This window comes from Cupressus sempervirens, chromosome 3 (genome assembly GCF_028749045.1).
Source record: "Cupressus sempervirens isolate cs-2001-9-10 chromosome 3, ASM2874904v1, whole genome shotgun sequence".
Taxonomy (NCBI): Eukaryota; Viridiplantae; Streptophyta; class Pinopsida; order Cupressales; family Cupressaceae; genus Cupressus; species Cupressus sempervirens.
This window is the reverse complement of record NC_143120.1, coordinates 399,652,718-399,674,142: the sequence shown is the minus strand read 5'-3', so window position 1 is coordinate 399,674,142 and position 21,425 is coordinate 399,652,718.

Below are 21,425 nucleotides of genomic sequence, written 5' to 3'. Positions count from 1 at the left end.
AGTCAATGGAATCTATCTGAAGCCCTGCTTATGAAGGGTTGTGAATCCATGTACATAGTTAATCCAGTTGCTTCTTGCTTGTTTCTGTTTTGCAATAACTGCACGAGCACATGGCTCTCTTCGTGAGTCATTTTTGACATGTCTCACACTGCTGAGGAGGTCCTATTTTTTTTGTGTTTCCAATCATAGAAGTAGAGTTAGAACCTTAAGGGTTTTTAATGTTTTGATTTCCTCTTTAAGGGTTAGGGTTCTTGTAGCTCTCAGCTTGTGCCTCTTGGTCCTCTTTCCGACTCCATAGCCCAATGGATCATTCTTAGGCACTGGTCATGCATTGAGCAGGCTCATGCCCCCTGCGAGTCGCCAGAAGTGTTACCTCTGGTTTTACCGCCAAAATTTTTTTAATTCAAATCCATGGCCTGTTCAACGGTTAGCCTAAAAAATTGTTATTTTAATGCCCTGACTCGCCAAAGTTTCTCTTCCGTCAGATTTTAGATGGATCGACGGTCGGCGCGATCTCGTCATCAGAAGTTGCACGGGAGATAGTATCAGTGACATCGCGCCCGATTGACACGTGTTTGGTGGGCCCGACGGGTGGGCTACGATGGAGGGCAGGTCGGGAAAGTTTTCCGACGCTGCAGGCGCTATGGCGCTATCGCACGCCAATCGAAAAATCTCCATGGCGACATAGCGCCCGACAGAGATGCTCACGTTGGCGGGCGGGTCACGTTGCCGAAAAAATGTTGCGACGGTCGGGCACAGTCAAGGTTTGCGATCTCCACCGTCATATTTGATTACATCAACGGATGGTGCCATCTCACTATGGCGGAGATGCGCAGATATTATCATGGCGACATAGCGCCCACCCACCGCGTGGCCATTCCATGGATCAAGTCTTTGGTTCACCAATCAGATGATGCCATGTGTATATGTTAGGACACGACAACCACGGGCCCAGTAGTTTTCAGGAGGGACGACGAGTGAAGTACGATGTCACTCTGATTGTCAGATCTGCAAAGATCTACGGCTGGCGCTATCTCGCCATCAGGAGCTGCCCGGACTTTAGCATCAATGACATAGCGCCCGTGTGCCACGTGTCCTGGCGGGGCTGCATTTCATGCCGTTAGAAGCAGTTAGGGTGGGGTGACTGAAAAACCAACAGGAGGATGCCATGTATTAGCGGGCCCGATGAATCAATAGGAACGGAGGGTTACGGGAGGTCAAGTTCGTGACCGTCGGATGAGAAAAGATCAACGGTAGGCGCCATGTCGCCTTAGTGAAGCTGCAAGATTTTTACCATGGCGACATCGCGCCCGATTAACACGTGTCGGTGGGGTCAGGTCTCGCCGGATGCATCATTGAGGTGGCCCCGATTCGGATGGAGCCCAGTCACAGGAAGGAGAGTCCACGGCGAATCAAAAACAACCACGTGTACCAAGTCAGAACACAGATATGTCGAGGGGCCAAATTTCTTGATACGACCAATGCATTAAGGGGTGGATTCTCCACCATCAGATCTGCTGAAATCTAGGGTCGGCGCTATCTCGCCATGGAGGAACTACGCGGATTTTACAATAGCGAGTTAGCACTCGGAAGACACGTGTCCTCGCGGTTCGATTTTCGACGTGGCGATTAGCTAACGGCTAGCGGTTAGATGATAAGGTTGGCACGGTTAGTTCGCAGGCGGTCAACCGCGGAGGGACTCTCCAGGTGGCCAAACAAAGGATTACGATTGGCCCGCATGGCCTAGTCGGCATATAAGAAATTGGGTCGACTGATAGGCTTGGATGATTCATGAATCAAGATGCAGAGATGATCGACGTATCTTGCAATCTAATCTTTGCGATCATTTCCAGCCTACCAGGAATGAATGTAGGACATAAGGACATTCCACCCATCCGGTCGATCCATCTACCATGTCAGGGAATGTTGTGGTGCCGTTTCTATCTTCTGCAGGCTCTTCTCAGAAAGAAATGAGATTTCTCAGTATGCAGGCCAGGATTTCAATCAGATCCCCGATTGGATTCTCAAGATGGGAAGTTAATGCCATTAGGTAAGAAGTGAATGTAACGCGGAAATCTTCTGTTATGCCTGATCTATAAAGGCAATTTTGTGATCTGTTCTCAGGGGGATTCCTTCTGATTTTCTCTGCTACTGCTTGCAGACTTGCAATGTAAAACCCCTTTGTCTCTGAGCCATGTAATAGCCTGTAGCATCTCTTTCAGCCATCAGTGTGAATGTGCATCACTTTGCCTCCCATTGGTGTATTGTTGAGATCAATGATCTGCATACTGTATCTATCTTTGGCCTATTGGATAATACATAAGTGAAAGCTCCTTTTCCTAGTGTCATTTGGTTGGTTTTTTCTGATCTGTATGTGATTATTGATCGATACAAGTCTGGATGTGTATGACTTTTGTATGTTATTCTGGTTTTGTAGTATATATATGGGCAGGAATGAGTCTGAACACTCTGTTTTGGTGCATCACCGCCTTAGATTAGACTAGGTAGATTTTCTTTGACGCTCTCTTTCTCCCTTTCCCTTTTGAGAATAGATAGGTGCACCCTGACAGTAAGAGGAAGCCAGCCTTCTCTGGAGACTCAACCTCGTAGTTCAAGTCCCATAGCTTGGAGGTTGTTTCCATGTTTCACTAGGTTGTCCTCGCGCATAGGCCTTGGACAAGGGTGCAAACCTAAGTGACAACAGCACTCAATAAAGAGATTTACAAAAGACTGTTAGGTTTACCTTGTAAAAGGATTTGATAGATCCACATATTAGGATGAAGCAATAGATGATCTTTGATTTGCTACTTAGTTTTTTGAATGTGATTCCTCTAAGTACTAATCACCTTGCTATGATAGATATGACTTTGCTACTCCTTATACAATTTTAGCCTTTGTAACTCACTCCTTTTTCTTTTCTCTGATTTTATTCACATTCACATCTTTCACCATACTCACACTTGGATATGAAACAACACATTACATATACATCAATCCAATTATACAAATTACAAAGTCAGCCACAATACAAGTTAACATAAATATTACAAAGTTGGCCCACATGAAGACACTTGAGTTCTAAATACTGACTTGGTGAGATTTTGATACTCAGCATCCACTATCAATACTTGGCATCATCATTCACTTTGTAGACATAGAAGCTCGGTCCATACTAATCACTTCCAGGTCATCTTGAACTCGGTCTGCATTGAGGACTTGATATATATTGTGAAACTCATCATATAAATTGAATCACTTGTTTACCCTGGTAAGACTCAGTAAACATTATTACCTTGAGCTCGATATAAACTAAGTCACTTGGTTAACACTAAGAAGCTTGGTTAACATTGGACTCGCATGACATACACTATGAACTCGGTGAACACTATACAACTCCGCTTGTATTGGTAAATTTGGCATACATTGAGATCCATGATTTACACTACTGATATTTACTGTATTTATGACTACTTAATAACCACTGAGATTTGTCCAAAGGACTTGGTAGCAATTGTAGAACTTGGTGACAACTAAAATACTTGGCAAACACTATGAACTATACAATGAGCTTGGTAGCTATATACACTCTGAATAAGTGTGTGTCACTAATAACAAACCTGACTAATATGTCAATAGGTAAATCTATACATTTTTTTTCATAGCATACAATTTTAAATGAATTTTAAATTAGAATAATTTTACCAATTGTACACTAATATGTACATGCACAAAACCCTTGTTGGATGACACATGGACTTCATCTACGACCTAATCATGTAAGTGCATGTTAAGGGACATGGAATTTCATTGAATTGGTGAACATAAGAATAAAATATTTTGTTATTGCTAAATGGGTTATTGGTTACTATTAGCTCGCATTAGATTTTTTTAATACAATATTCGTTAGATACTTTATTACTTTAAGTAGAGGTAGTTGTTAGAAGAGTTTACATATTTGTGAAAAGAGAAAGTGTAAAGAGTTAGGAAAAGAAAATAAGCACATATTATTCTTATTGTGAATTGTGAATCTTAGTGAGATCTTGAGCTAAATTCTAAAATCAAATTGCAAATTTTGTGGAGAGAAAGAGTATGTTGATTAGGAGATTTGATGAAGAAGAACTTGAGTAAAGATTGTGCTCATTCAGATCTAGATATCTAGCTGGAGCATGACTACTATCAAACATACCAAATGTAGTTGTGTCGATAAAGGATGTGAGTAGCTATCTTTAGAGAAATAAAATTGAGTTTTGAAATAAAGAAATTGGCACAACATATAAATAATTATTTAAAACTAAGCAACCATACAATGATGAGTTTAGGTTGGAACACATTGTTCATTTTCCTAAGAACCTTGTTTAAGAGTCGATCAAGATTGTACTTAGTAGAATACATAGAGAATATCTATGGTTGGAAAAAAGGTGGAAATAACAAAGCATATTGTCAGTATTGTCATAGGATTACTAGGTAATAGTTGAAAATGTGCAAAAGAGTTGGATTCTAAAACATACATCAATGGATTAGTCAGATATGGGGAAGACCATAACACATTTGATTCAAGTACTATCAAGGATAAAAGTGTTAGGTTTGTAATTCTAGTTGTTGGACATAATTAGGCTAAAAAAATGGATAAGATACTTGGAGGAGGCATAGAAGTAGCTTATGAAACTATCATGGAAGGCAAGAAGTTTGACTTAGCTGAAATGATGAGAGATCCATTGATCATGAATCTATGAATGATTGAAAAGTAAGGACTAGGGCATAGACATTTACTAGTTGACATATTCTTTTATGTGAAAATATATTTTCTTGGAGTTGGAACAGTTAATTACATAGATGGTGAACCAATTGTACATCAGATAAAAGATTTGTTGAGAGATTAGGAGAAAATTACAAAAGCTTAATGTGGTTTTACTTCAAAGAAGTTCAAGAGAATGTGCAAAGAAAAAACTAAATTTAATCTCACATAGTGAATAGACATGAGAAAGACCTATGATTTCTAGCAAGCACACTCGCATGTATAATGAAAGTTTTAAAGCCAACATTATCTTGGATTGCACAATTTGGCAATGAAGTATCAGATGAAAAACTAAAACCTATAATAGAGAAATTACTTTTTGGGCCTATAGATGAAACAATTCAAAGGTATGGAACATATAAGAAAAATGATAGGAAGATTACTACCGAAGAGAAGATGTTGAAAGTTGAAAAGAAAGGGGAGAAACAACAAGAAGTCTATCGAAATGGCACTAACCTATGCAAAGATAAAGAAGTAGAGACAACTAATTGAACGAAAGAAAAGGATACAAACAAGGTCAACAACAACCCAAGCTTCTAAAATGAAAATAATTTAGATAGCAAGAGGAAATAGTCATAGATAATTGTGCAATAACCGAGTATAAGACCTACAAGAACAATTAAAGAAATAGAAAAAAGCTATGAAGGAGTTTAGAATTATTGGAGCCATGTCAAATCAAAGGTATGATAAATAGAATGAAGAGGAGAAATCATTTATAGATGAAGCTATGATATACACAATGCATAAATTTTCATATATTCTAAGCATATTAAAGAACACAACCCCAAAAGAGTTATTTAAAAAAATCATAGTACAATAGGATGATCCAAAATAATTGGAGAAGAAAAGAAGAGAAAGAGAATTACATATAAAAACCAAATATGACTATTACTAAGATACATAGACTACTATCTAGGTTCATATAAGAAAAATTTTAATTTCTTAAAGAAGAGAGAAGATCATAGTTGGAATGCATGAAGATGTTGAGAAGGACAGTTTGAGGATGTGGAGTATAATTTTTCATGCAAATGACACTTGTGACATAGGAACCTTTACCTATATGAGAAATGTATGATTTGAATGAACAATTGAGGCGAAGTGACCATATGGACTTAACTAGCAATGAAAGCACTTGAAAAGTACAAAGAGTGAATATGAAAGTGTTACAAATTGAGAAGTTTAACCTGAGGAAGGAACCAGAGAATATGTGAAGTCAGAAGAAACCAAAGAGGAAGAAACATCCACCTATAAGCTTATTTTCATCATAAAAGTGATGAATACATGTGCAAAAGAGAAATTTGAAGTTGAAATAAAAGTTGTGAAAGTAAAAGTAGAATCTTTAGAAGTACAGGTTTCCATAACATTAAAATATATGATATAGGTGGAAGAAACCAAAGAGAAACAAAAAAAGAGAGATCGGAGATGAGGAAGAGGAAATTAGTAACAAATCATAATTTGAATTACTAAAGAGTCCTTATGTTGAACTTAGTCACGAAGATAGAAATTTATATGCAATGAGATTACAAGGGAGATTAGATCAATTGAGAAGATTGGAAGACAACTAGAGAAAAAATCAATTGAAAAGAACAATAAGTGCATTTTCACATTTATTACTTGAAGTAGAAATTGAAAATAAAAAACCAAGTACAAAAAAATTGTAAACATATTTGAAAAAAATCAATAATGATTAAAATATCAAGAAAGAATTGATTAGAAAGCTACAGAAAGGATTAGATAAGGAAAGATTAACTAAAGTTATAGAAGCACCATTAGATAAATAGATCAATATGCAAGAAACAATATAATAAGTTTTGGAAGTTATGAAGTTAATTCTCACAGTGAATGATACTACAATAGAAGACTCTTATCAATTATCAATGTATCTGAACCTCATGCAACAACATATGCATAAAATATACACTCTAATGAGTACACTACTAGCTGCAAAGGATGAAAATATATTTGATTAGGCAATATAAGTAAAAGGTCATATTTCTAGAAGTTGAAGTTTGTAAGATCAATGGAATAAAATTTTGATGAGTGTAACTAGCAATATGTAGTATATCAAAGCACTTGAATAGCAACAATGAAATTTTTTTTTGTTCACCTTTGGCATTAGTATCAAAGGGGAAGAGATATGTACATAGGAAAGAAATAGAGGTGAGGGTTGGGGTGGGGGGGGGGAGTGGTGGGGTGTTGTATAGAGAATTAATGTATGATGGAGAAAGATCAAAGGGGGAGCATTGAGCTAAGTAATGATTTAGTTTTTCCATCAATGCCAAAGGGGGATATTGTTACCTTCACAAATCCTAGATCCTTGTGGTGATGATAGTTGAGATTTTCATTGTTGGAACAAGAAAGATTAAAGAAGAAAAGTATAAGTGAAAGGTTAAAAGAAAATTACTATAGAGCTTATTGAACTCTATTGGAGGTCAAAATGTTATTAGAACCCTAACTTATTAACTTATTAGATGATAAGACTTATTTGTGTACCAAAATAGAAATGTAAAAGATGGTTTATGAAAAGATATGGAAACCCTAATTAGGTAATGAAGTGAGGAAAAAGGAAGTTAGAAAAAGAAAGGAAGTATGTTAGAACAAGGTAAGAGAAGAAGGTGATGTGTTTGGGAAGCTGTGGTTAGCATTAGTAAAGTGATTATCGAAACAATGAATAATGCAACAAGTTATCAGAAGAACATATAGTAAAGACTAAAGTGGACCTATCAAGAAAAAGGAAAAGAAAAATATAGTTAAATTTTATTTTTATTTTTATCTAACAAGTTTATCAACAATATTATAATATCCTTTTACAAAGTAACCTTTAATAGGACTTAGAAGCTCATATTTCAAACATATTGTAAATCCTTTAATAGGGTGAACTTTATATTAGTGGGATTGAATTTCTTAACAGTGTAGTCTTTAATATGATTGTTGGTACTCTTAATAGGATGTTAGACACTTTTAACAAAGTGTAATTTCTTAGAAGATGATATCATTATAAGATATAAAGAGGGCGCCTTGTTACTGTAGTGATGAGTTGTAGGTATTATCCTTGCCACAATTTTTCCCTCTTACCAAGAGTTTTCTACAATATAAAATTATTTTATTATGAATATATGGTTTTATGGTTTGTTTGGTTACTTTATATTGCTACTAATTATATGAATGCATTAACTATGCATAGTGTTATTGGTTACATAGAAGGATTATCAGTTTAAGTATTTTGACAGACTATTAGTTTATGTGAAGAAAATGGTTTGAGCTACAAAATTATTAGGTATGGATTCACCCCCTCAACCCCCTCCTCAATACCTCACTTGTAGCTTACCAACAATTAGATAACATTATATACGTGGTTAGGGGTCCTAGGACCCATAATCATACTTAATGTCATTGAATGGGTCAAAGGGGGTCAAAGAGTACCTTATGACTTATTTTTTCCCATTTAATCAAATTATATATGTGGTTAGGGGTCTTAAGACTCCTAAACATAATTAATGTCATTGAATGGGTCAAAATGGGTCATAAGGTATCATATGACACTTTTTAACCTATTAGATCACATTATGTATGTGGTTAGGGGTCTTAGAACCCCTAAGTACACTTTATATCATCTAATGGGTCAAAAGGGGACATAAGGTATCCTATGACCTCTTTTCTTCCATGAGATCATACTATTTACATGGTTAGGGGTCCTAAGGAATACTTAATATCATCGAATAGGTCAATAGGGGTGGTGGGTTATCCTATGACCCCTTTTAACCCATTAGATCACATTATCTATGTGATTAGGTGTCATAGGACCCCTAAGCACACTTAATGTCATCAAATGGATCAAAAAGGGTCATAAAGTACCTTGTGAATCTTCTTAACCTATTCAATTAACTTATCTATGTGGTTAAGGGTCCTTAGATCCCAAATCATGCTTAAGTTAATTAAATGAGTTAAAAGGGGGACTCATAAGGTACCCTATAACCTATTCCTTCTAATTATCAATGTGGTTAGGGGTCCTAAGACCCCAAAATACACTAAGTATTATTGAATGGGTCAAAAGGGAACATAGGGTACCCTAGGACCCCTTTTAACCCACTTGATCACATTATCTATGTGGTTAGAGGTTGTAGGACCCCTTATCACACTTTATGTTATTGAATGGGTCAAATGAGTCATAGGGTATCCAATGACCCATTTTATCCCACCAAATAACATTATTTATGTTGTTAGGCATACTAGGACCTCTAAGCATACTTAATATCATCTAATCCAAGTCAAAAGGGGGCATAGGGTATCTTATGACCTCTTATGACCCATTAGATCACATTATCTATGTGGTTAGGGGTCTTAGGTCCTCTAAGCACACTTAGTTTCATCAAATACATCAAAAAGATCCATAAGGTATCCTATGACCCCTTTTGAACCATTCACCTAAATTGTTTATATAGTTAGAGGTCTTAGAACTCCTAACCACACTTAATGTCATTGAATGTTCAAAAGGGGACATAGGGTGTCCTTTGACCCCTTTTGACCCATTAGATCATTATCTATGTGGTTACATGTCATAGGACACCTAAGCACACTTAATGTCATCATAGGATATCCTATGATCCCTTTTAAACCATTACATCACATTATCTATGTGGTTAGGGGTCATATGACTCCTAAGCACACTTAATGTAACTAAATGGGTCGAAGGCAATCACAGGATATGGATTATGACCTGTTTTAACCCATTAGATCACATTATTTATGTGGTTAGGCATATTGGGGCGCTGAAATCACTTAGTATCAATGAATGGGTCAAAAAGGGTCATAGGATGTCCCATGACCTCTCTATTAATCCATTAGATCACATTATCTATATGCTTAGCTGTCCTAGGAATGCTAAGCATACTTAATATTATCAAATAGGTCAAAAGGGGTCATAGAGTATCATGTGGCCCCTTTTGACCCATTATATGTTAATATCTATGTGGTTAGTTGTCTTAGGACTCCTAAGCACTCTTAATGTCATCAAATGGGTCAAAAGGGGTTATCGGGTACCTTATGACCCATTCAATCAAATCATTTATGTTATTAGGGTTTCTTGGACCCCTAAACACAATTAATGTCATTAAATGGGTCAAAAGTAATCATGGAGTACCCTATGACCCATTTGATCAAATTATCTATGTGGTTATGTGTCCTTGGACCCTTATACCTAATATCATTGAATGGGTCAAAGGTGAACATAAAGTATCATATCACCCCTTTTGACCCACTAGATCATATTAAAAATGCAGTTAGAGGTCCCAAGACCCTTAAGAACACTTAATGCCATTGAATTAGTCAAAAGGGGTAATAGGGTACCATATGACCCCTTTTAACCCATTTTATCACATTTTTTATATGGTTAGGTATCCTAAGACTTCTAACTACACTTAATGTAACTGAATGACTTAAAATGGGTCATAAGGTACCCTAAGACCCCTTTTGACCCATTTGATCAAATTATCTATGTATTTAAGGGTCCTAGGACCCCTAAGCATACTTAATATCATCAAATGAGTCATAGGGTATCCTATCACCCCTTTTGACCCATTAGATTAGATTATTTATGTTGTTAGGGGTCTTAGGACCCCTAAGCACACTTAATATCATTGAATGTGTCAAAAGGAGTCATAGGTTATCTTATCACCCCTTTTTACTCATTTGATCAAATTATCTATGTTCTAAAGGGTCCTATGATCCTTAATTACAATGTCATCGAATGGGTCAAAATGGATCATAAGGTACCTTATGACCCATTTTCACCCTTTTCATTGAATTATCTATGTGATTAGAGGTACCAGGTCCCCATAGCACACTTAATGTTATTGAATGGGTTAAAACGGGTCATAAGGTACCCTATAACCCTTTTTAATCCATTTGATTGAATTATCTATGTGCATAGGGGTCCTAAGACCCCCTAAGTGCAGTTAATGTAATTGAATGGATCAATAGGGGATATGAGGTATCTTATGACCCATTTTGACAAATGAGATCAAATTATCTATGTGGTTAGGGGTCCTAGGATGCCTAAGAATACTTAACAACATAGATAATGGCATCTAATGGATATCCTATGACCATATAACCTATTTTGATCCATTTGATTGAATTATCTATGTGGATAGCATTCTTAGGACTTCTAAGTACACTTAATATGATCCAATAGATTAAAAGGGGCCATATTGTATCCATTACATCAAATTATCTATGTGGTTAGGGGTCCTAGTACCCTTAGGAATACTTATTGTCATCAAATGAGTCAAAAGGGCTCATAGGATATCCTATGACCCCTTTAAACATATTAGATCATAATATCTATGTGGTTAGGGTTCGTATGACCCTAAATGTCATTGAATAGCTATTAGATTACATTATCTATCTTGTTAGGGGTCTTAGGACCCCTAAGAATGCTTAATATAATCAAATAGGTTAAAAGGGATCATAGAATATCCTAGGATCTGTTTTGGCCCATTAGATCACAATATCTATTTGTTTAGGGTCCGTAGGATTGCTAAGTGCACTTATTATCATCGAATGGGTCAAAAGAGGTCATAGGTATCCTATGTTAGGGTTAATCTCAAACAAAAATAACAATTATATGCAAATATAACCAATGTAATAAAATAATAGATCGCCAAAAAAGAGAACATAAGACACCAATATTTAACATGGTTCACCCAATCCCTCAGATATGTCCACCAATAATAAGTCCAATATTAGTATTATCTAGTGATTACAATCTGTGATCCCTTATAGTTCAATAGTGTCACAAGAAGCTACAATATCACCATTCATTATGAAATCCCTAACCCTAAGCCATTTTATACAAGCTTTTACTACTTACAAAATTAGGGCTAGAATAAGTCATACAATAGAATAATAGAAGTCGATGCCTTTTACAATATAAGATCATTTTTGGCTTCGAAGGCACTACCCCCAAACCCCCATAAAAATAATATGGGGAGAAACTGCATCAAATAAACCTTCGAGTTTGATTAGGCTCCGCATCACAACATCCTATGATCCCTTTTTTCCCATTAGATCATATTATTAATGCGGTTAGGGGTCTTAGGACCCCTAAGCACATTTGATGTCATCAAAGGGGTTAAATGGGGACATAGGGTATCTTATCACCCCTTTTAACCCATGGGATTACAATTTCTATGTGGTTAGGGGTTCTAAAACCACTAAGAACATTTAATGAGATTAAATGGGTCAAACTAGGTCACAAGATATCCTAAGACCCATTTTGACCCATTAAGTCATATTATCTATGTGGTCATGGGTCTTAGGACCCTTAAGTGCACATACAATGATCTAATGGGTCAAAAGGGGTCATAGGGTACCCATATGTGTGACACACACACACACACACACACATGGTACACAAAAGAGTTCATAAGTACTATGAATTTTTTTTTAATAATAAGTTTTTTGGGTAAATAGGGTACTTGATATATATCGAGTATCAGATTAGACATGGTATTACGTTGGCTAATAAACCTAACAGTCAATGTCAAAAATGTCCCAAAAATTTGTTTTTTCTTATTCCTGTGTATTTCTGACTTTGAGCATATAGCTAACAACCTTTGTTTCACCCAAATTTCATGAATTGAAAAGGATTTCTCAAGAAAATTCTCAGCATTCCATCAATATAATGTTTGTCAAATTACGACTTCAGTAAGTAATTTTTACTAGAGTTACCTATAAAGTGTTTATTGACATAGTTATTGAAAAATAGCTATAACTTTTAAATAGTATAACATTTTTGAAATATGAAATATGTGTCACATTCTATGCTTCTAATTTTGTAAAGTTTTGAATTAGTTAAGGTGATCAGACAGGAGAGTTTTTTATTCTAAACATAATATAGTAAAATATTATAATTAATTGTTTATCTAGAATAAAAATTCTCAAAAATATGCATCACATTTGGGAATGAGTATATTTCTTATATCTAGAATCTTATAAATAAAATATTATCATTTGATTTTGATTAGGATGGTGAGACATACACCTACTTCTTATTTTTGTCATGAAATTTTGTACTACTACATTAAAATCCAAAATTTTGACCAATCATTTTTTAAGATCTAGGTCTAGTAGTTTAAAACCTACATTCAATTTCAAACAAATTTGTTTCTGACAACTTTTTGAAATAAAGTTCATAACTAGTTCAAAATTGTGCATCAAGTTGGCATAATCTCGATTTGCTAATTTCTCACTACCACTTAAGGGCATAGTTTGGTACACCATGATCTTGTAGATACCTCCATATAGAAGGTATCCTCATAAGTAAGGCTTATACTAGGAAAAAGGTTAACATCAATCTTCAACTCTTCCTCACAAAGAGAAAGAGCATTAAGAGAGGGGTTGAAATCATGGTCTTTCTCTTATGGTTCCTTATAAGGCGATGCGATATCTAGGACAAGGCAACATCACATACACTAAATTGTGTCATTTTAGGGGAAACATATTTTGAAAAAGGATGTTTTACAGAAAAGGGGATTGAGTAATGGTGGAGAAATACTGTAAACAACTTTTGCAACATGAGGGAAATGCATACAAGCTAGATCTAAACATCCAATGCAAAAGAAGACTAATCTAGATGCACAAAGAAGATATATAAAGCAATCCAACTTTATAAGATAGAAATATCTAACTCCAAAATCCACAAGAAGGGGGAAAGAAGTTGGATTTATGAAAATATAAGGTGAAAAAATGGAAGCACTTAATAGGGTAATGCCTCCACTTTTCATGCTAGAACATTAAATATGGATATGGGGAGAAGGAAGATCTCTAAGCACAATCCCTTGAATTTGAATTAGATTAGCAAGACCCAAATAGAGGAAATGAGATCAATAAATAATTTGAATTACTAAAAGGAATATGATGCAAATAAATACTTATTTGTCCCATGTGTGATATGTGTGAATGTGAATGCAAAATTGAACTAATTGCTTAAGTAAGATGTGAATTGTAAATCTAGATGCTAAATGTATGCAAACAACCCAAGTAAGATATGAAATTATGTTACAACAATGAAAGATAAAGTACTCACCTTGAAATGTGTAGAGGAAGTTGAATTTTTTCTCTAAAAAGTTTGGATTTGAACAAGTTACTGAAAATTTGACTACACATCTCTCAATGAAATAAAAAATCCCAAAAAAACCCAACAGCTATTTTTTCTTCCAAGATCTTTGGAACAGGTTGACTTGGTGGAAAAGTGTCAAGAAAATGTGCCACAAGGTCACCCTCTTCCTAGGGCTCTGTCAATAGGTTGACGGAGATTTTTCCAAAAGCTTTTAGAGGGTATTTTCATATCTGCAATAAAAACTTCACTATCCTATTCCTTTCTTGTAAGATCCCTTTTCAATAAGGATTTTCCTTGTTGTATGTTGTAGATGTTGAATTTGGACATGGATATACCAAGAATTTGTTCAAAATCAAGGTAAGATCAAGTATAGCAAGCATGGAAGCCTTAGACACTAAAGCAAGGCCTAGCTAAGGACCAAAATTGTAAGTGCTTAAATTTGGGACACTACGTAACCATAAAAGTTAATTGTATAATGGTATACAATTATATGCAACATATCTCTTATTTTAAAAGAAAGAGTGCGCTCACAGCATATCAATTTAATAAATTTCACCATTGATATGTACATATGCAATAATCTTAAATTTTTTGAACATTTTACTTTTAGATGTTTGACTTATAATATGAGACATTGGCATGTTTATTGCTTTTTAGACAAAATTGTGCATTTTCAAGATTCATTTTAGTATAGTGAGGTACCCATCATGAAACCACATTTTAAAGAGTTGCCAATGCCACTCTTCATCTCAATATTCCACTTCAAATTATTCTCTTCAAGATTTATTCTAAAATCACAAATAAGCTCAATATGAGTTACAACTTATCTCCCCCCTTCTAGTTAATATTTCTGACCATATAAAAAGCACAATCCCCGTAATTCATATTTACTTGTCAATCTTTACCGTAATTAACTCATTAATCTGCTTCTATAAATATCATAATATGAAATTATGTTGAGGGGACTTTGCCTTATTGGTAAAATGGAATGGTTCTTCATGCATCCACTAGGAATTGAGTCTTCTTAAGCATAATGCTCTGCTCTAACATCATAAAAGATGGAACCAACATCTTGTCCTAAATAAAACTAACAAAATAGACACCTCTTAGTATTTCTCCTCTAACTTTATTGTCATCATGATGATGGATGACAAAAATGTGACTTGAAATGTTGATTAAAAAAATTCCCTCACAATATCACTCAGAATCTCACTATGTATAGTAACTCCTAACTGAAAAGATATCACCTTAAGACTTGCCTTCTACATAAATAGGGGAAGAGACCCAAGAGTCGCCCAAACTAATGTCACACATCTAGAACTCCTAATCCATATGTCAAATTTTGCCAATTTTTTCAATTAACCTTCGTTGGTGACTGAAGAGCTTAAAACTAAGGTTTAGGCATTTCTACATTTACAGAGATCTCTGTAGAGGTCGTGGAGTGCAAAGTGGTCAAAAAGTGTTATTTCAAAATATTTGCCTGATACTCGTTATGTTCACAGCCCAATAGTTGTTCAAATACTTTTGGCACAAATAGACCAATTAACAACCAAGAAAGCTTAAAAATGATCAACTATTAGTACATGTGTGATCGACTACTAAGACATGTGCTATCAACTATTAGTACATAGATTACCATTCTTCAACAATTTTGTAAATGAGAAACTATCCATTAAACAAAACAAACCTTGATAGAGAGGCACATTAATTGAAGCATTCATTGTCAACATAGAAACCACCTTTGCCTCACATTGAAGACCCACCAACACTGTCCCATCGTCATTCATCTCGTGAGAACATCACGGGAGTTTGCTTCGCACTGACTTCAAATCAGATGAGAATATCACACGCACTGGACTTTCCTTCAAATCTTTGCCCACGTCCTCATCTGCGTGGACTCTTCCAATCTCCATATCTAAGCCAGACACGTGGAGCACCCATGAATTGGAGTTGTCGAAGCGCGTAGAGGAATAATTCGCACCCACAAAGGACAACAAATAACAAAGATTTCCTTCTTAATTTCCAAGAAGCCGAGGGAGTAGTTGAACAATCCGCGTTGTTTTGATACGTCGCTGCTGGTAATCTCACATTTCAATCATTTATAATCTTGTCATTTTTCCCTTGTGCCCGTCTGAATAGTCGACATTAGGCCGCATTTAAATTCCAGGAACCAGCGATCTGACACACTTCAATTTCCGCCTATAAAACAACCTGATCGATCTGCCTTGCTGCCATATGTTAATTATTTCAGTAATAGACTGACTTCCTGACAGAAAGATGGAGTTTTTACGTATGAAAATGGTGGTTGTTCTGTTATTTTTGGTGGCTGCGACGCTCTGCAGTGGCGCAAGAGTACTGGTGGAGAATGAATTTGGTGCCGCCCGGGGAAAAAAGTCGGACTTTGACGGAAAACTGAAGAATCCCGTCGTAGATGATCTTCGATTGCCTTGCGAGGATAGTGAGAACGAGATTATACCCAGCGCTACAGGAGACATGAGTGGAATGACATTCAGGTTTAACGAGAATCGAACCCGTGACGTCTCGGAAGATGGATCGGGTGAAGCCGGGAAATTGGTGTACAATGTTCTTCCCAAAGGACCCGTAGCTCCTTCTGGGCCTAGTCGTAGACAGAATTAAATTAGACATTTTTGATTATGATGTTTGCTATGCTGATTCAATTGTAAATTAAATATATCTTATTTATCTTTCATATTATATAGTTTTTCTGCAATGTATAAGTACGTAGAATTGATATGCCTTTTTTATTTTTCTGTGTTCTGTTGACAGAGATTAATTATGTAATTTCATTAATCTGTTTTGGGTCTTCAATATTTCTACTCTTTGTTAATTTTTCGTACGATTTCATTCCATCAAATTACTATCTTGTAGTAACAATCACATAATTTGGCTGCTTTTAATTCAAAAATAATCACACAATTTGTGCTCATCACGTTTTTCTTTCATGTTTGTCTATTCCTATCTTTGCATATCACTCTCCCTTGTCAATTTACTGATTATTTTTATTCTAATTCTTGATTTCATTTAAGATATTTATTTTTACTTGATTTGTTTCTGTTTTCTTGTTTCATGCTACTTAGCATCTTTCTTCTATATATATATATATCATGTCTTTTTTGTTACGTTGAATTATTTTTCATGATTCTTATTATACATTTTTCAAAAGATTTTGTCATATTTGTTTTAGTTGTCAAAACAAAGTATTTATTTGGGTAAACCGTAAGAGATTGAAAGAGTATATTTTCTCAAAATTCTAAATGTTTGTTTTTGTTTTCTTGTTTCATGCTACTTAGCATATATATATATATATATATATATATATATATATATATATATATATATATATATATATATATATATATATATATATATATCATGTTTTTTGTTACATTGAATTATTTTTCATGATTCTTACTATACATTTTTCAAAAGATTTTGTCATGTTTGTTTTTAGTTGTCAAATCAAAGTGTTCATTTAAGTTAATCTTAAGAGATTGAAAGAATATATTTTCTCAAAATTCTAAATATTCTTACACTTTTTTAGTTACTTTGGTTCTTAGCATGCCTAGAAGATGGAACTTTTTAGGAATGAACAGGCTTAAAATACTCATAAAATAGAATCTTTTGTTTAATCACTTTATTGTATTTCCTTTGTCTATTTATTGCTTATCACACTAAAGCCAAGAATTGAATTTTTAACATACATGATTTAATCAATCACTAAGTGAGATTTGTTTGCACTCTTAGCTAGGTCTCTATAGATGGAATACTCAAGTCATTCCCCTATTGCCCTATTTAGAAAAAGATTCTCTTGTAGTCAAAATCGATTGTCTCAACTTCTTATGAAATGGTGGAGATGCTCTATAATTCTAAATGCAACAAATATTCTATAACTCTAAATGGAACAAATTTTGTGCATCAACAAGGTGGTATGAAGGCCATGATTATAACTAACACCAATTTGGAGGATTCTAATTACCTATTCTTTCAATTATGTAGGATCTACAAGATTAGTGGGAGATTCTTGATGCTCTTACAATATAGCTTCTAACATCTCTTGATATTCCTATTTGTACTTATGAATTATGTTATACTTGGACTTATAATCTAGCATTTTGAACCTTATTGATATTGAAAATTACAAATGCTAACCAAACAATTTCTTTATTATGAACCTTCTAAATATGCTTTTCAATAATTTAATAACCAACATAATATATAATAAAAAATTACAATAAAATTTAAACCCATCTATATAACAAGTTCTCGAGTGCTTTTGATTGAGCACCCTAACTAATCAAACACAGCTAAATTGAATACTATCAAAAGAATTGGTTATTGATTTTAGATGTCTCCAATCCTCTTTTGTATCCATAAAAAACTTCACTACAAGATGGTAAGAATAACTCCTTATTTGATTTTTTGTCAAAGGTTTGAAGAACTTCTTCAGGTAAGAGCCAAGAATTGGATGGTATCCCTTCTACAAAAATGTGTTCAAGGCATGATCTCGGCCTCATCCCTTATGATGTTGGAGTCACGCACTCAACAAGACTTGATTTGTAGTGGACTTATTCAAAGCCATTCAACTTCACCAACAGATCGAAAGCCCATTAAATAAGCTCTTATTTTAAACAAAATAATATCTACAAAATTATCTCCACTTACACATATGAATATTATTAACCTCATTTCAACTCCTCTAAGTAGTGGGAATTATTCTTTTCAAATAACTCTAAAAGCATTGGAAGGGGGAAATAAACAAGAAGACATGCCATAGAATATCTATTCCTGAAATTTGCACTGCACATGATCCATTCAAAGATTTTTTAATATATTACCATCCGCCAGAGTTGAAACAATTTACACCCACCGTGAACTCTCATGTGGCTCATTTACAGTAATCCTGAAATCAAAATAAGGAATAAGCCTCATTTTAACTTAGCAAAAGAGAAGGAGAAGCTTTACAAGTCGCTAGACTGGCTAGTTTACATGCCCTTATTCAACATGCCGATAAATATAATCTCCATCACCACAAACGAGACAATTATAGAGGAAAATTTTGGATAGATTGTCCTCAAATAGAAAAGAATGAAAAATTAATACTACTCTTAATTAATCATATGAGCCCAAAGCATTAACATTAGAAGAATTACTATGTGTAGATAATCAGGCAGAAATATTTCTTGGCAAACAAAAAGAGTAATTTGATTTATTTCTAGTTACCCACTCCCGGGCTGGGAGTGGACCGGAGAATCCTCTTCTCGCTCTCTTTACGTCGCGGTCCCATCTGCATGTGACCGACCGCTGGGCTGTGCTTTGATCTGGAAAGCCTTTCCTCTATAATCGCCATGTAATTTTCTCTGTACCCAGATTCTTGTTTCGCATCGCCTCGGGTTGGAATCTCCTTAAATCGAAACGTCAGCTCCTCGGCCTCGTTGTCACCAGCAGAAATCCAAGTCTTCATCTCCCTCACTTCCCCGCACGGAATCTCCTTCAGTATTCTGCCCGCACAGCTCGATTTCAATACAAGAAGCACCAACAAGATTAAAACTGCAACCTTTTTCATCTCTGAAAGCCAAATATGAAGCCCAATAAACGGGAATTAGAAAAAGAATTGGCTTCAGCATAAAAATGCGAGATTTCATGGGGAATAATGGGAAGGAGTGAGGGATATATATAAGCGATGAATTGAGAAGGTAAGCGTGAATCCGTCGAGAAATTCGCTGGTTTCTTCGTTTGTTGTTGACTGTAGCGGTCGCGAGAAACAGGTGGGTTTGAATTTTTAGCACATTAACACCGACTTCTCATCCGGTGAAATTCATTGACTAGCGTTGCAGGAAATCCGGCAGAAACAACGGACAGTCGACATGTTTAATTACTACCTTCGCTTTGAGTGGAAAGGCTGTGGTCTTATGGAGGGAATGAGGGCTACTGCTGGGAAGTTTTAGGAATTTCTTTAAGTTTTGGAGTATTTATTTTGAGAATTAGTGTCAGAAGCTGCAGGCAAAGATTTTGAAAAATAAGACTCTGGCAATAAATGTCTTGTTTATTTAATTATAGTTGTGTTTCCATAACAACTCACCTTTTATACATCTAAGTGAAGAGTAGCAAGTAGTGGTTGTTTTGCATTCATTCAATTTTCAAAATACTAATTTTAGAGAAATGTGAAAAAACAACGTTTAGAAGTTCATAATAAATATATGATGTATAAATAGTTGTCCAATTGTATGTCTTGTAGTGAGAATCTTTAAGTAATACTAGGACATTTGTGCACAAGCTTTGCCAATTTGTTAGTTGATTGTAGTGTATAGTTGTTAGGGGGTCTTTAAGAAGGTATGTGGTGAAACTTTGAAATGACGGTTTTTTACTCTAGTGGATGTAACAAATCCTACAATGCGTGTCATTACTAGCCAAAAGTCAAAATGGGTGCTATAAAGAGTTAAGTTGTTTTAAAGACAAGAAAAAATCATTGTAATCCAATGTAGCCTTTAGATTCTACAAGGGCACGAAGTTAGCTATAATAGCTTCTAGTAGGGTTCAGATAATGCCTCAAATATTATCTTTAGAAGATAAGTACATTACAATTAATAGTCCACTAAAATATTTCACATGTATTAATAGTCCCTATTTGTACATCCAAGAGCAAAAATTTAAATGAGAAATTGTGCAAGGTTTTTGGAATACCATAGCGCATGATTTCTAGAGCATGTGTACATAGTTATCAATCAACACATTTATTAGATTAAATGTGCAAATCTTAAAATAACATGCTTATAGTGAAACTTTCAAAAATATATAATTATTATAATAATTAATGATAAAAGTTGTGGGTATGTTATAGAAGTATCAAGATTTCAATTTTTACTTGTGCATTGAGAGTTAAAATTTGAATATTAACAAGAGCTGCCTTTTTTACTAACCAGATTGTATATTTCTTGAACATATGTAAACATATATTAGTCAAAAATATTTATTAGAGGAAAGTGTATGTCCAAATATTAGATTAGGTATTTATGATAAAACCTTTAGAATTGTAGAAGTTGTTTCAAAATTTAATGGTAAAAGGTGTAGGCATATAGTATAAATATGACTTTTTAATCTTTATTTCAATAATATATGAGTAGCATCCAATGGTTGACTACGTTCCAATGATAGCTATTTGTGTTCCAATAGCAACTAACCTCTTACACACCTAATATCATCATGACTATCATTGAAAACATCAATACATAATAAATAAGTCCATTAAACAAATTTCACATGTACTAATGGCCATGCTCTTTTGCACCCAACAATTAAAAGTTCAATATTTAACTACACGAGTTGTCCAACTATTTTGGTAACTATAGTACATGACTTTTAGAACATTTATGAGGGCACGTGCATATGTAGCACATTTTTATTGAGGTATTTATAAATAAGCACGAATTGTCACTTCTAAATTAACATTTTTTAATCTTTGTACACATAATAGATTTTTTTAATCAACCA